Source organism: Rhynchophorus ferrugineus, unplaced genomic scaffold (genome assembly GCF_030347505.1).
Source record: "Rhynchophorus ferrugineus isolate W39M unplaced genomic scaffold, kcgeb_rfMv2 rfM2, whole genome shotgun sequence".
Taxonomy (NCBI): domain Eukaryota; kingdom Metazoa; phylum Arthropoda; class Insecta; order Coleoptera; family Curculionidae; genus Rhynchophorus; species Rhynchophorus ferrugineus.
This window is the reverse complement of record NW_027472581.1, coordinates 19,398,763-19,412,812: the sequence shown is the minus strand read 5'-3', so window position 1 is coordinate 19,412,812 and position 14,050 is coordinate 19,398,763. Positions and strand designations below refer to the sequence as shown.

Here is a 14,050-nt window from a genome sequence, read left to right as displayed (position 1 = left end):
TGATTTTCTCTTAAGAGGTGTCATTAACCTCCTTTCCTATTGATTTTATTACTCGTCCGCTTATACCCTAATTGGTAAATACGTGCAGCGAAGACAACCATATAGTAAGCCGGTCGGTATTTTTCTGTAGTTGGTCTGCATTCTTTCGGAATAATTAGAACAGTAGAAATAGTTAATTATTTACTAAAATCTAAGAAATATAACGAAAAAAAGAAACATGCCATTTTATCCTCGAAATATAAGGAAGTTGTTCTTAAGCTTAATTAGGTAAATTTGAAACCAAAATGGGGTTCGGTAAAAATAAATAAAACCGAGGTAGAACTTTTAAACTACTTTTAAACAAACCCCAAAAGAGTTGTTTATTTTTCAAAATGTATTTCGTCCCATTTAAAATAAACAAAAACCGAAAACAGCTTGTAACTAAAAGCCTATAAATAGATAGCAACGCAAAAAATATGGTTGGAGCTAACCATCTATATACTAACAATTGGTTTTAACAACTTGCATAATACCAGATAACAAAAATATAAATGCTATGAATCTTATACTCGAATAATACTTATAACACAAACAGTCGAAAACAAACAAGCGAAAAAATTACAAGAGCTTTTGTTATATCACAAATTCTTACTAAACAAATATATGTCGTTAAAAACAGATTTCAACCAACGTATTAGAATAGCATCGCTTTAGCATAGCACTTTAACATCATTAACTTTCAATGGCATTAATAAAAGTTACACATGATTACATAATAAACAAATTACCACATAAACTATTTGAGATTCAACGAGGATCATAACCTTAGCAGTCGTTGTTATTAAGCAACGCTATAATTGTTGAGTAATTGCCAAGAACGATAATTTGTTTTAAATTTATTTAAATCCAGTAAATATACAAATATAGGGGAACCCATAAAACTTCAGCTAATATGACAGGCGCTATAAATTACTTTAGAGTATTTTTTATCAACCGGGTTTTATCTGGACTGGCGTGACCGAGATGATTTTCCTGTAGGATCTTGCACTCTTGCTAAATAGACAATCATAAACATAAATTTAATAAATATGCACCAGCGGGATTCGTTTCCCAGGGTAGTGCCTTGGGACCATATATCTGCTCTATACTGCTGATATCGCAACAACAAAAAAGTACTTGGAATATCTGCCTAAGGCTGTAGAAAAAGGACAAGTAGCAGTCAACAACAAATGGACTAGTGACTGGAAAATACAGCTTAACAACTCCAAATCTGTCCAAGTTAATTTTGCGTTGTGGCAAAATGACAAAAACGTAACTACCATCAGAATCAGCCAAATACCTCGAAAGATATCTCGATGATACGTTAAATTCGAAACATCATATTAGTCCAAAAGCAGAACAGATTAGACTCAAGCTCAAGTAACTGTACTGGTTAGACGGCAGATACTCTCAACTTGACCTAAAATAAAATAGATCATAAAGCCTATTTGGACCAATGAGATGCAAATATGGGGTTGCACTAAAACATCAAACCAACTAGTAATCCAACGCACCCAAAACAAAATTCTACAATTAATTACCAATGCTTATCGCTACCTAACGAACGAAAAACTGCACGATGACCTCGGAATCAAATGGATATACGAAGTGAAGTACAACAGAACAGTAGTAATAAATTAATTTGTAAATTAAATATATATATATATATATATATATATATATATATATATATATATATATATATATATATATTTATATATATATATATATATATATATATATATATATATATATATATATATTTATATAAAAATATAAACATTAAATATAACTATAATATATAAACATAAATATATAAACATTTTTCTAACGCTTTCAACGACTCGATACGGTTTAAATATAACCCATGCAACTTTATCTATTATTGTACCTCTACTGGCCAATTTAAAACCAATACCAGCTAAAATAAAAATAAGAGGTGTTATAACTTCATTTAATTGATCGGTATCGGGTCCAATCAAGCCGCGGTTTGGTCAGCGACGATGAAGAGAGAAAAAAAACACCGAACCGTTGGTGTAGAAAAAAATCTCGTTAAAACCAGAACGCGAAACCTGTTGTAGAGCAGTTTCATTAATCCCATCAACAGCGCCAATTAGTAATTCGATAGTTAGCACACTTTTAAAAGTGTCCTTTTTAGAGATAAAAACAAACGAAATGGATGCCCTAGAAATTAATTTTCATGCACATTAACACATGATTAATTCATTTAATTAATTCATCAATTAAACAAATTAATTTACGTCGTAATGGCGAAGTCTTGATGACGGTTGAGGGGGCTCAATGTTGAAAGTTAAAAAGCGATAACAAGGAGAAAATAATATCATTCAGATTTTTATCCTAGACATTTATCGTTGGTAAACTGATTCGCAGAAAACCCCTCGTCTTAGAGGTTACAAAAATGAAAAAATCGAACGGATTTAATCATTAGATTTGATATGAGGAGTCTAACATTAATGGATTCTCTAATAGAAACGCTGGAGCAGTTGGAAATTTTAAAGGAAATATATATTAAAAAGGCGTAAATTAACCAAATAAAATAACACGATAATAATTATAACACGACATATAGACTCTAAGAAAAAAATCTATCTAGACTGAGAAGACTCTACAATCCAACTCAACATTTCAACCATCTCTATAGTAAATGAAAACAGGCCATCTTTGTTATCTTCGTGGCTTTATTCGCTGCCAAAACTTTATCAGTTCGGATGTCATCATCAGCAGGGATGTATGTAATTGTTTAGGTAAAAGTAGATTGATAGGTAATCAATGATCGAGATAAGTGGTTGGAATTCCGCTTAATGTCCATACATAAGAAGACCATATAAGTGAATTAAACTTAAACATTAACGTGGCTTTGACAGAAAGAACAGCAAATCGGACTTACAGAAATATAATGAAAGATATTCCCAACTTGACTTAAAATGAGAGAGATTGATTTATAAACCTATTATGGATGCAGATAGACCAATTTGCAGTAACCCCACGATGCCAAAACAAAGTTTTTCGATTAATTACCAATGCCTATCACTACGAAACCATGCCTATAAAATTCGATATGGATAGGTGCTAGTGGACTATGTTACCATATGTCTACAGAATTCTTCAAACATTAATAATAATCAGAGGTTATAAGTTGGAAAACGGTGTAAACCGAAATTCTAAGTTGATGCGGTAACATTGTAACGTGCTGTCCAAATCCACACAGAATAAAGCATCAACCACAAAACAGTTTTAACCTTTTAGATAAGATTAGACAATAAGAAACACTCAACTCAACACTCAACACTTTAATTTACAGTAAAAAATGTAATGCACGAAGTTTCCACTTTCCACGAAATCTAGCCATTTTTGAAGCGAATATATAAAGTTAGACAATAAACAAAACAGATCAGACTGAAAATTAAAAAAATGTACTGATTAGTAGGAAGGTACTCCAAATTTGTTATAAATCCTATTTTGACTTGTAAGGATAAATATGGGGTTGCAGAAAAACACCAAACCAACTTTAATTCAACGATGTTTTAGATACCCAACGAAGAACAGCACGATAACCTTGAAGTCAAATGGGTTTACGAAGTTATCCAAGATTTCACTTTAAATACGAAATAAGGTTACTAAATCACACCAACATAGAAGAAATACGGCCATTGAACAACATGCACGAACTCAGAAGATTGAAGCAAACGAAACATCAACTTGTATAAAATATAAATGTAGGAAATACATACTGATGTATTTATCTCACACTCGTCCTGCTTGTATATTGATCACTAATGTAAAATGTAATTAATAAAACAAATAAAAAATCGGAGCGAAAGATTACAGTGAATTAAAAAGTAGATATATTTTGAACCAATTCACTTTGAAACACATGGAAAAAAACAAAACTGCTTTTTTCCCAACCTTACGTAATATAACAAGAAACCTGCTGTTATATGAAATGGTTTTCTCATTTAGTGAATATCATCACATACACGAAAAATTATATTCACAATGTTGCCAAATGGTATATAAATTTTTGTCATAGGAAAATAATCGTCTTATTAGAGCTAGTTAACAAAGCTGGGCAAAGCCCTTGGGTAACACAAGTTAGTAGACTTAACGAATAACCAAACAAGAATAGTTAACACAAGTATTAATCAAATATAAAAAAAAACGTAGATCTGTCATGATCGCGCTAAACATGGCAACGCCGTTCCTGAATGTGAAAGTTCAATTTAACGAAATAAAAGCTCCCAACTCTTTCGGACGATCATACTTACGTGTCGTACGAAAAAGAAACCGGTGTTATTTTTATTTTTCGGCTGTCTATTTATACCTGTAGACATGCGAAGGGTTAACGAACCTTCGTCAGACCATGCGAAACCGAATATTACCTTCGTAATGATAATAATGCACGTTATTAAAGGGGCAAAATGTCTGATAGTCGCATATTATGTTTGTGTTGCAAACTTCCTTGCTAAATAACCTGATTTGTTTTAAAAGTACAGATTATGTATAATAAATGGTGGATATAGTTTTTAAATCATTTAAACGAACAAATGAATATTTTTACCTAATTTTATTAAATAACAGTATTTTCTGCTCATGCAAATTTACATCAGTAATACATTGTACACAACTTTGAACCGGGACTATTACTAATGCGGGTAAGAGGTTTGATTACTCACCCTTCTGCTTAGAACGCTGCGGGTCCGGAACCCACCCCCTAGATGGGAAGTACAATGGCATTTCTTTATAAATAATGGTGTAAAATGTACCAAAGAACAAAAAATTCAAGTAACGCCAATAAGCAAACTAGCTAAGGCTGGATACTTTCTAAAACGATGTCTACGTTGATATCCGCAAATCCATAAGCTTCAAAAATAGCCAATGGCGTAATATTAATACGAAATATAAGCAAACGTTAGAAGTCGTTAACATGGCTAAAATGCATCATGTACATTCATATAACAATATTTACGATAAATTCTTCATTATATTTGCAAACTAAGAAACATTTGTTAATAGAAACAACCGGCTTCATAGCCATAGTAGTTAAGACTGCAAAACAGTACTTCTGCTGCGATAATCGTGGAACCGAATCCGGCAGGACAAGGATGTACTTTATGTTGTATATAAGATATATGATGGCCTATCGTTTACAACCTTTCAATGTACGCCATAGAATAGTTATTTTGAAAACTGAATATCCAAAACAGAACTATTTGGAGACAATGCTGATCTAAACTTAAAACGATTTTGGATTGTCAGATCAGATACTATTAAACAGGACGAGCCACATTTCATTTAAATAATATATCTATATACATTTCTAAAATATTAGTTTATATATAGTAATAAATATGTATATATAAAACCGAAGTCACGGATTCTGATATAATGCTATGTTGAAATTAAGCTGACACATTATATATACTACAATACGTTGATAACAAAACAAAAGAACAAAGGTTTATGTAGTCTATAGGGTTCATTAACTTATTGTTCCACCTTGTTGTAAAGAATCTGAATAACGAAAAAATAACTATCAAAGTTCCATTATATAATATTAATACCCTACAATATATGTATCAATAGGGAAACCATATTTCACCATCAGTATATTCATGAAAATATATGGTATATAGCCTTACTCTTTCAGTTCCAACTTTTTATTTTATTCATATAATTTTCACGAAAAACACTTATATATACCGCCTAAATCTCCTAATATTTTAATTGCTTAAAAACCTTTCCAGACAAGCTCAAATAATCCGTCGACCCTGGTAGCCATTTATTAAGAAAAAATTGAAGAGCTTCATCAATAAAAACCTGGCACAGACGGCGATTTACGAATTACCACATGACATCGAAGATGCTAAATAATCTAGTGATTAATTTAATAAACATAAAATATCTGTCGCTTGAATGAACCATGGACAGTAATTATCGTTTGATTTACCATCTATTTCGTTTCTCACATATAATATACTGTAGGAGCAAAATTTCAAAATAAATATTCCAAAACAAAATGCTCAAGGACTCTGTCACTGACATCTACTTTAGCACTTAAAAATAGCTAGCTACCTCCAGGTATACACTATACTTCACCTGTAGTTATAAACTAATTGAATAGGGCTATTAATGCTATTAGGAAACAATGATATTCAAATTATTATAAGATAATAAAATAAGATGAACCGAAAATAGATAAATAATTAAACAAAAAAAATGGAAATAATTTTAACAGATAAACGTCAAACCACACATTTAACAATTCTTACAATACAAGTTTAAAGTGCAACGAATCAATTAAAACTGCGATATGCAAGAGTAATTAACAGTTCATACGCGATAACTTGCATGGTGCACGTTTTCCATCCGTTTTAAATTCAGGTTTCGATTTCAACACATCTGTTCTGTGTCCTTTTTTACGATTCATAGTGCATTTCTTTATCGAAAAAAAAAAACAGTTGAAACAAGGAGGATTTTGTAGACTTTTGACAACAGGATCGACCAGTATCAACACAAATCCAAATGTATAGATTGAACATATAATCGAAACATGTTACTACAGCACCTGATGTCTCTTTTTAACTAGGATAAAATGAGAAGGAAACATCCGGTCATCATATTTTTTGTGTTTATTTATTTAAAAATTAAATATTTTTATAAAAAGTTGATATTACTTTTGGTATCACTTGAATTTGAAGGGATATTTTAGGTTAAAATAGAAATCCAAGAAAAATATAAAATTTCATGAACTGGCAATGTGGTAAAATAAGAACATGATGAGGTCCCTCATTCCTTCAATACATCCCATAAGCAGACTCGAGTGTACTGAAAAATATTTTGCCAATATTATAGTTAGAATCAAAAAATACAATTGTGGGCTTAATTGTTTCCAAAAATTAATGCCTTACTTCATAAAGCACAAAACAAATAAACGATTAAAACAAAATTAAAATGCAGAAAATCTTTCGCGCGTTTCACCGAAAAGGAAGAGAATTAGTACTCATTTAGCTCAACGATGTCATTATTACTACAACTTTCACATTGACACGATTCTCAGCTTAAGACAATCGAAACTGCAGTCGAGCGGTTATTTTCAGTGGTTATGTAGAACGCAGGCTGTTTAAACATTTCTTATTATTGTTGACACAGGCAAAGGTTGTTATAGTGTTTAGTAATGTCATAAATATAAGAATAAGCTGTCAGCAGGTATACTGTAGCTCTAGAGCAAAAGTTGCTGCAACTTTCTGTTATTAAGTAGGTCTCTAATATTATGAAGTCCATGTTATCTCTTGAAGTATTATTCAAAGGAAAAAAAAGAAAGTTCGACAGAACTAATTCAAGCGATTATATAATAGTTTAAGGGCATAATTCTAAAAATACCATGAAAATGATAGTAAGAACCAATGCAAGAATCATTAATTTTTTACATCTTATTTTTTATCATATTTATTCACGACTGCGTGTGAAAACGATTGTATATTTGTCTCTTATAAAAAAATTCATTTAACCAAACCAAGTGCCTTATTTATCATTAAATCAAAATATTACAATAAAAAACAAACCACCTTTGTGCTGTTATTTTATATATATTATATGGGTTATTTTGATACAGTGTCAATATTATTATGGTAGGTGTATAAATATTTGTGTTCAAGTTTTTAAAAACATTAAATGAATATCACTAAGTGGTGATATAAAATGACAATTTTACAGATGTTACTCCGTTGTAACTTGTCCCCTCGATTGGCACATTCATTCTCCTTAAAATTAACACAAATCTCAAAAGATGTGATATTCCAACACAGGATTGAAATACTAGCACAAAGACAATAAGTTTACAAGTATAATTTAAAATTATTGAAAGTCGGTATCACATAATTAAAAGATAAAAAATATTACATTATACAATAAGCCATTTTAAAACAAAAAGGTTTTTAAAATATTTGATACCACAATAAATGAAAATATTTATTAAGTAAAGTCTGAGTAACATCAAAGTTCCCCATACTAGAATAATATGTACTTTTTACTCGAGTTGTATTAGTTTGGAAGCCTTGTTCATAAAGCAAACAATGCTTCTTAAAATCTAACATTGTTCCTTATAGCAGAACCGCGAATGCAGTGATTTGACGGCTCATGAAAACCTTTTTTGAACACCAAAGATACATTACCGTCTTCAAATCTTCACGTCAACAACTTTGGTAATATAGTTTTGCATCAGACTTTTTTAAACTAATTTATATTTAATTGCTTTTTAAAACGATAATTAAGATTAATAAAATGACATAACTATTTCCCATATACGTCCATAATTATTTTTGAACTATGTTAAAATACGTAATTTCGAAAACTTAAATCCTGAAACATAAACGGCAGCCCTCAGATATTATTTAAAAATCAAACCAGTAATTGAGAATCAAAAATAAATTAATCCCCGATTCATGCCAATAAAAATAAGTTGAAATTTCCATACAATTAGTAAAGAACTCTACACGGAAAAAAATGTGTTTTAAAATAAGTCGGTCGTCTATAAGACCAAAACAAAAAACGTGAAAAAGTAAAAATTATCATGGCAAACCTGGATCGCCAAATGCAGTCAATGAAAAACTAAAAGGAATAATTATATACATTTTTTTTATTTATTTAGAATTCTTATAATTCCTCAAGGCCTATTTAATTTTTTTTGTGTAAAATAGACATTACTTTTTTTATTGTAGCATTAAAACACGTGTATTATTTCCCTTTCATCAATTTATTTTGCCAAAAACGCCTTTAGCATCTTACATTTTACGTATCTATACAAAACCCTTATCTTATAAATCTAAGTAAGCCTAGGCGAGCGTCAAGACAACGCCGGACAAATAAACGGGAGTTCGCATGCCTATAACCGATAGTTTTACGCAAATACAATCGAGTGTGATGTTTCAGAGCATGGGAATTCTAAAAACATCTGCTCCTAAACGACAACGAGGAAAGAAAATTACACGCCCAGCGCCCGATAATCTCATAATTTTCAGTCTTACTTCAGAGTTCTCGTCAATTTTCTCCATCGGACTAATTGACTGTTGAAAAATTATATTATATTGATACAAAGTCTAGTCAACTAAACTAAAAACACGAATAAATAACAGTTTTGACAAAGCGCAATTTATTTGATATGACGGAAAATGAGAATAGAGTTTGGTGCAAAAATAGAAACAAACAAAAAAACTGGCAACTAAGCGGAATTAAGTACATTTTTACAAAGGCATATTCTGTGGTTTAAATTAAATGACGTTTTTATATTACAAATATGATTTGTTGTTATTATCTTCAAGGGATAATGTAAATTCGTCGAGGTTTTAGTTAATGAAGTTAACTTTAAGGAAGCAACTAATTAAGAAAGCAGTGTTGGAATTAATATAAATATACTCTTTGGCAGTTATTTTTTTATTAACTAATAAATTATTTATTCCATGTTTGAATTTAATTAAAATCTATATTCTATTGTTTTTAATTTAATTCCAAGTTTAAGATTTCTGATTCGGTATTTTACTATTCTGGGTTTTGTTTGGACATAAAAAGATATTATTTCAGGAAACTACAGATTATCAGTTTTTATAGGAGTATTTTGTCAATATCAACATGAACAAATACTTAATTTATTATATATTCCGGGTCAAATTTAAACGTTTAAAAATATACTGGACCTGACTAGTTTTGTCATAGTCTTCGATGTCAGAAAAATGGAAGCAATGGATCGGAATTTCATATGAAACTTGGAAAACCGCCACCAAAACTCATAATTTTATTAAAAGTTGTACACGTAATTGGGTGGTTTAAAATTATAGAAATGAGAATGGTAAGACGTAAAAGTTAACATACAAAAACAGTGTGTGAATATGGCAAAGAAGATGGTCATATTTGAGTGATAACTCTTAAAAGAATTTCTGTTAACACTAAATTATCTCAAACTCATTGAATAGAATGACCAAGAAATCTCATATATTATCTTGGTTTCAGGAAACCGAAGGATTTCATGTTCATCGAGACTTAAAATAGCTCACATGCGCAAAACAAAATTCAGAGCAATGATACTTATTTAAACTATTTAATATCTATATGACGTATATCATAACTTAGTTTATGAAGATCAAGTTGTTCTTACCATGACAGCATGAGTTTTTTTTATCAACTCTATTAGAAAATCCCTGATAAAAAGAGAAAATATGGCGAAGAAAGAATGGATTCTTCCTGAAAACAATGGACTGGGTTACAGTATTTGTCAAGGCACTTTTTATCCATGTTACATTGCAGTAATACGATCTGTGCCTCAAAATCATAAATAAAAATCATATAAAAAGGAACAAGATTCCCAACTGATGAAACTACAGGACAAAAATTGAAAATTTGGTATGAAGCAGTATAGGGATAAAGAATTAATAATGAAATAAATATATTTTTCCTTCAAAATAATCTTTTCGACAGCACCATTACAACTTTAAACACCTCTTACATTCAAAACAAACAAATATACAATCAAACTGTTATTTCAATATATCACAAATAGTGTGTTTATATTATTTATAAAATACTATTAAGAGGTATGATTTACAACAATTATACCAATATTGTATCTTCTAAAAACAGAAATAATGAGAATGGCCAGAAATATGGAAACAAAAACTATGTTTACTTCTAATTTACAGACATCTTAAATCGACAATAATAAGCTGCGTTAATAATGAAGCAGTGAAGTGTTTACAAACTATTGAATCCAGTTAAATCCTGATGCAAATTTTAAAAATCTTAACCAGTGCTTCTAGTAGAGCATTAACCTCGACGAATTTAACCATACCAAATGATGAAAATTTTACCAAACTCAACGGAAATAACATTAAAAATTCCTATTTCTCTCTCTTTTATTATGAATCGCGTTCTCCAACGGTTGCCTTTTCAATATATAGTGGGTCTGCAACTCCTCGATTTCCTTTTCCATGGCGGCATCGAGCAGATCGAATCTCTCCTTGAGCTCCTCGTACGATAAATCCTTCAAGAAACTGAAATCCGTGTTAACCGGTTTGATACGTTGCAGCTTAACGTCTAATGGTTCGGAAAAATCGGGTTGCTGGGACGGAACGGCACTGTTCATGGCGTAACCGCCGGAGCCGGTCGCGTTATCGCGCTGCTTCTCCTCCTCGGACTGGGCCTGATCGAAATGCTCGAGGAATAGCGGTTTGTACTTCTTGGTCTCCTCCGATTTCATCGTTTTCTCCCCGTCCTCATCGTCGCTGTTTATCACAACCATAGTGCCCAGGTCAGATTGGATGGTGACCATGGTTCCGGTCTGGCTAGGCGTCTTGCTCGGCACAAGCGTAGCCTCGTTCTCGGACACCATATTCTTGTTTTGTCCCCGCACGGGAAACCTGGAGTAGTTCTGGTTGTTCCTTATCTCGCACGCCTCCGATATCATCTGAGTTAGAGCTTGGGCGCCGCCGGATTTTTGGAGGAACACGTGTTGGATCAGGTCAGTAGCCAACGCCCGATCGCAAGGATTCTTCACCAAGCAGAGACTGACGAAATCGATGAATTCCGCACTCCACTGGTCCGGATCTCGGAAAGACGGAGGCGGCTTCGTGGGTATCATGAACACGGCCCTCATCGGATGGATGTCAGCGTACGGAGGCTTACCCTCCGCCATCTCCAGAGCGGTTATTCCGATGCTCCATATATCGGCGACACAATCGTAACCGATCTCCAGAATTATTTCCGGGGCCATCCAGAACGGTGATCCGATCACCGTGTTACGTTTGGAGATAGTTTCGGTCAGCTGACCCGCTACGCCGAAATCCGCCAGCTTCGCGTGCCCATCAGTATTTAGCAGAATATTGCCCGCCTTGATGTCACGATGGATCTTCCTATTCAAGTGCAAATATTCAAGACCTTTCAGGGCATCCGACAGAATGGTCGCGATCTCGCATTCCGTCAGCGTCTTCTTCCGCAATCGTATTATATCCGACACACTACCCGCTCCACAATACTCCATGATGATCCACAGATCCGTATTCTTAAAATAGCTGCCGTAATATCGAACCACGTACGGGCTGTCACACTGCTGCATAATAGAAATTTCCTTGATGATCTCGTGCAGATCCGTGTCTAGGGGCACCTGCTTTATAGCGACCACATTGTCCGACTCCTTGTGCAACGCCTTGTACACACTCCCGTAAGCGCCTTCTCCCAGTTTGCAGATGATGTCGAACACCTCCTCCGGCTGTCTGGTGAGGCTCTCCTCACTCAACATTTTCAGATTGCTAGCGGACATAGCGAGGTGTTAGATGAAAGAGGGGGAGGGGTGGTGATATTAGAGTTCTGCTCGATGTCGAATTGGTGGGAGTTAATAATGGAAAGATCTTGAGTTCATGCTTTTAGGTTTTGCGTCTTCTGGGATCCCTGAAGCTGCGGAAACCTAAAAAGATGAACTAAGACAATAAATCAAAGGTGCGAATTGTTCGTGGTTAGAGATGGTACGTAAAACAGTGGTGTTAGTTAAGTTACAAACTGTAAACAATTATATTAAAAAACTTTCGAAAACAAAATTAAAATTTGACATGAAACAACCATAAAAATACTGAAAAACAGATACAAAAACCCCAAACGAGGTCATCAAGGTTTCAAAAAAAAAAATTTCTAATTGACGTCAAAACTCATCATTCACATTTCTAAAAAAATATTTATAAAAATTTGAAGTTCATATAACACCTGGAGAAATAATAATAAAACCTAATAATTATACTTCGAAAATAAAATATATTATACGCACTACCTATAAGTATAACAAGATACATCAAAGAACTACGTCATTGCTCTTTACGCCAACAACAGACAACAACCTACCTTTCATTTATGTTCATATTATAACAAAATCCATAATTTTATTAGATAACTAAATTCTATTGTCCAAAAAAGAAATTTACTCCAATTAAAAAAGAAGACTTCTAAAAATTTTAACACAAAGTCTTCTATATTAACTAATATTTGTTTACCGGTTTAAATATCACTCAGACATAGAATAATGTTTATATCAATACTATATAAAATATTATACACACACAGAATGAAGAGAAAAAAATTCAGACATAATAAATAACAAAGAAAACGACGAATTAAAAAACCCGTTAATAAAAGAATTTGTTGGGCAAGTAAAAAATAATTAACACTATTCAAATATAACCTACATACCTTAAAAAAAAGAAAAAAAACAATTAAAATTATCATATTTATAAACCAAATATGAAATATTTCCTGAAGGCCTTTTTGATTAATTTATCACTACCGAACTATTTTGTGAATCACCACATCATTACCAAAACAATATTCCACTGTTTTTCACTTTATTATTCCACTCAGATCATCTTAAAACTGGCGTGTTGGTATGAGGAAAAACAACAGAACACAATTTATGACGGCTACGATGCATTTTTATTAAAGACTGCATAATAAAAGGGCATTTAAACAAATAACGGTAGACTTATTGGTCTCCTAAAACGTGTAGCGGTAACACTTCCGTTGAGATTAACGATAAACTGTTTAACCAAATAGCATAATCCATTTTTAAATCAAAAACACTTTCAAAAGAGCGCCAACGAAAAAAAAAACAAGATTAACGCAGTGTAAAATTAAACAATACGTCTTATAAATATTCAATAGTCTAATATTAGTATACTTAGAATAACACATGCATATCAATCTTGTTAAAATATATATAGGCTACGAACGGATTGTTTAAATATTCATTTTAAAAAATCTAATTTTAAAAGGCAGAAATGATAACCTTTGGACTATTCATATAAATAATCAGAAAAAAGTACACTGAAGATATTGGTATCACATGTAAAAATAGTTTCTTGTTATAAAAGAAACCCGAAATTTTAAATATATTTTATATAACAAAATGGCAATAGCTATAATTAAATTAATATAATAATCGTTCCAAATACTAGCAATAAAATTTTGTTTTTTTAATTGTGCT

The 14,050-nt window shown here is 32.1% G+C and overlaps 1 protein-coding gene, 1 long non-coding RNA gene and 1 pseudogene across 5 annotated transcripts in view; 1 reads left to right on the top strand and 2 right to left on the bottom strand.

Moving 5' to 3' along the window:
- The window catches only part of hts (adducin 1-like protein hts), a 138,365-nt gene that overhangs the window by 122,983 nt on the left and 1,332 nt on the right, over window positions 1-14,050 (bottom strand). The gene's annotated exons all lie outside the window — the stretch shown is intronic.
- On the top strand, window positions 7,593-10,527 carry LOC143190078 (uncharacterized). Its single transcript, XR_013004159.1, has 2 exons — window positions 7,593-7,667; window positions 7,904-10,527. It is a non-coding gene; the product is annotated as an uncharacterized LOC143190078 (long non-coding RNA).
- On the bottom strand, window positions 10,916-12,343 carry LOC143190811 (serine/threonine-protein kinase 3 pseudogene; annotated as a pseudogene).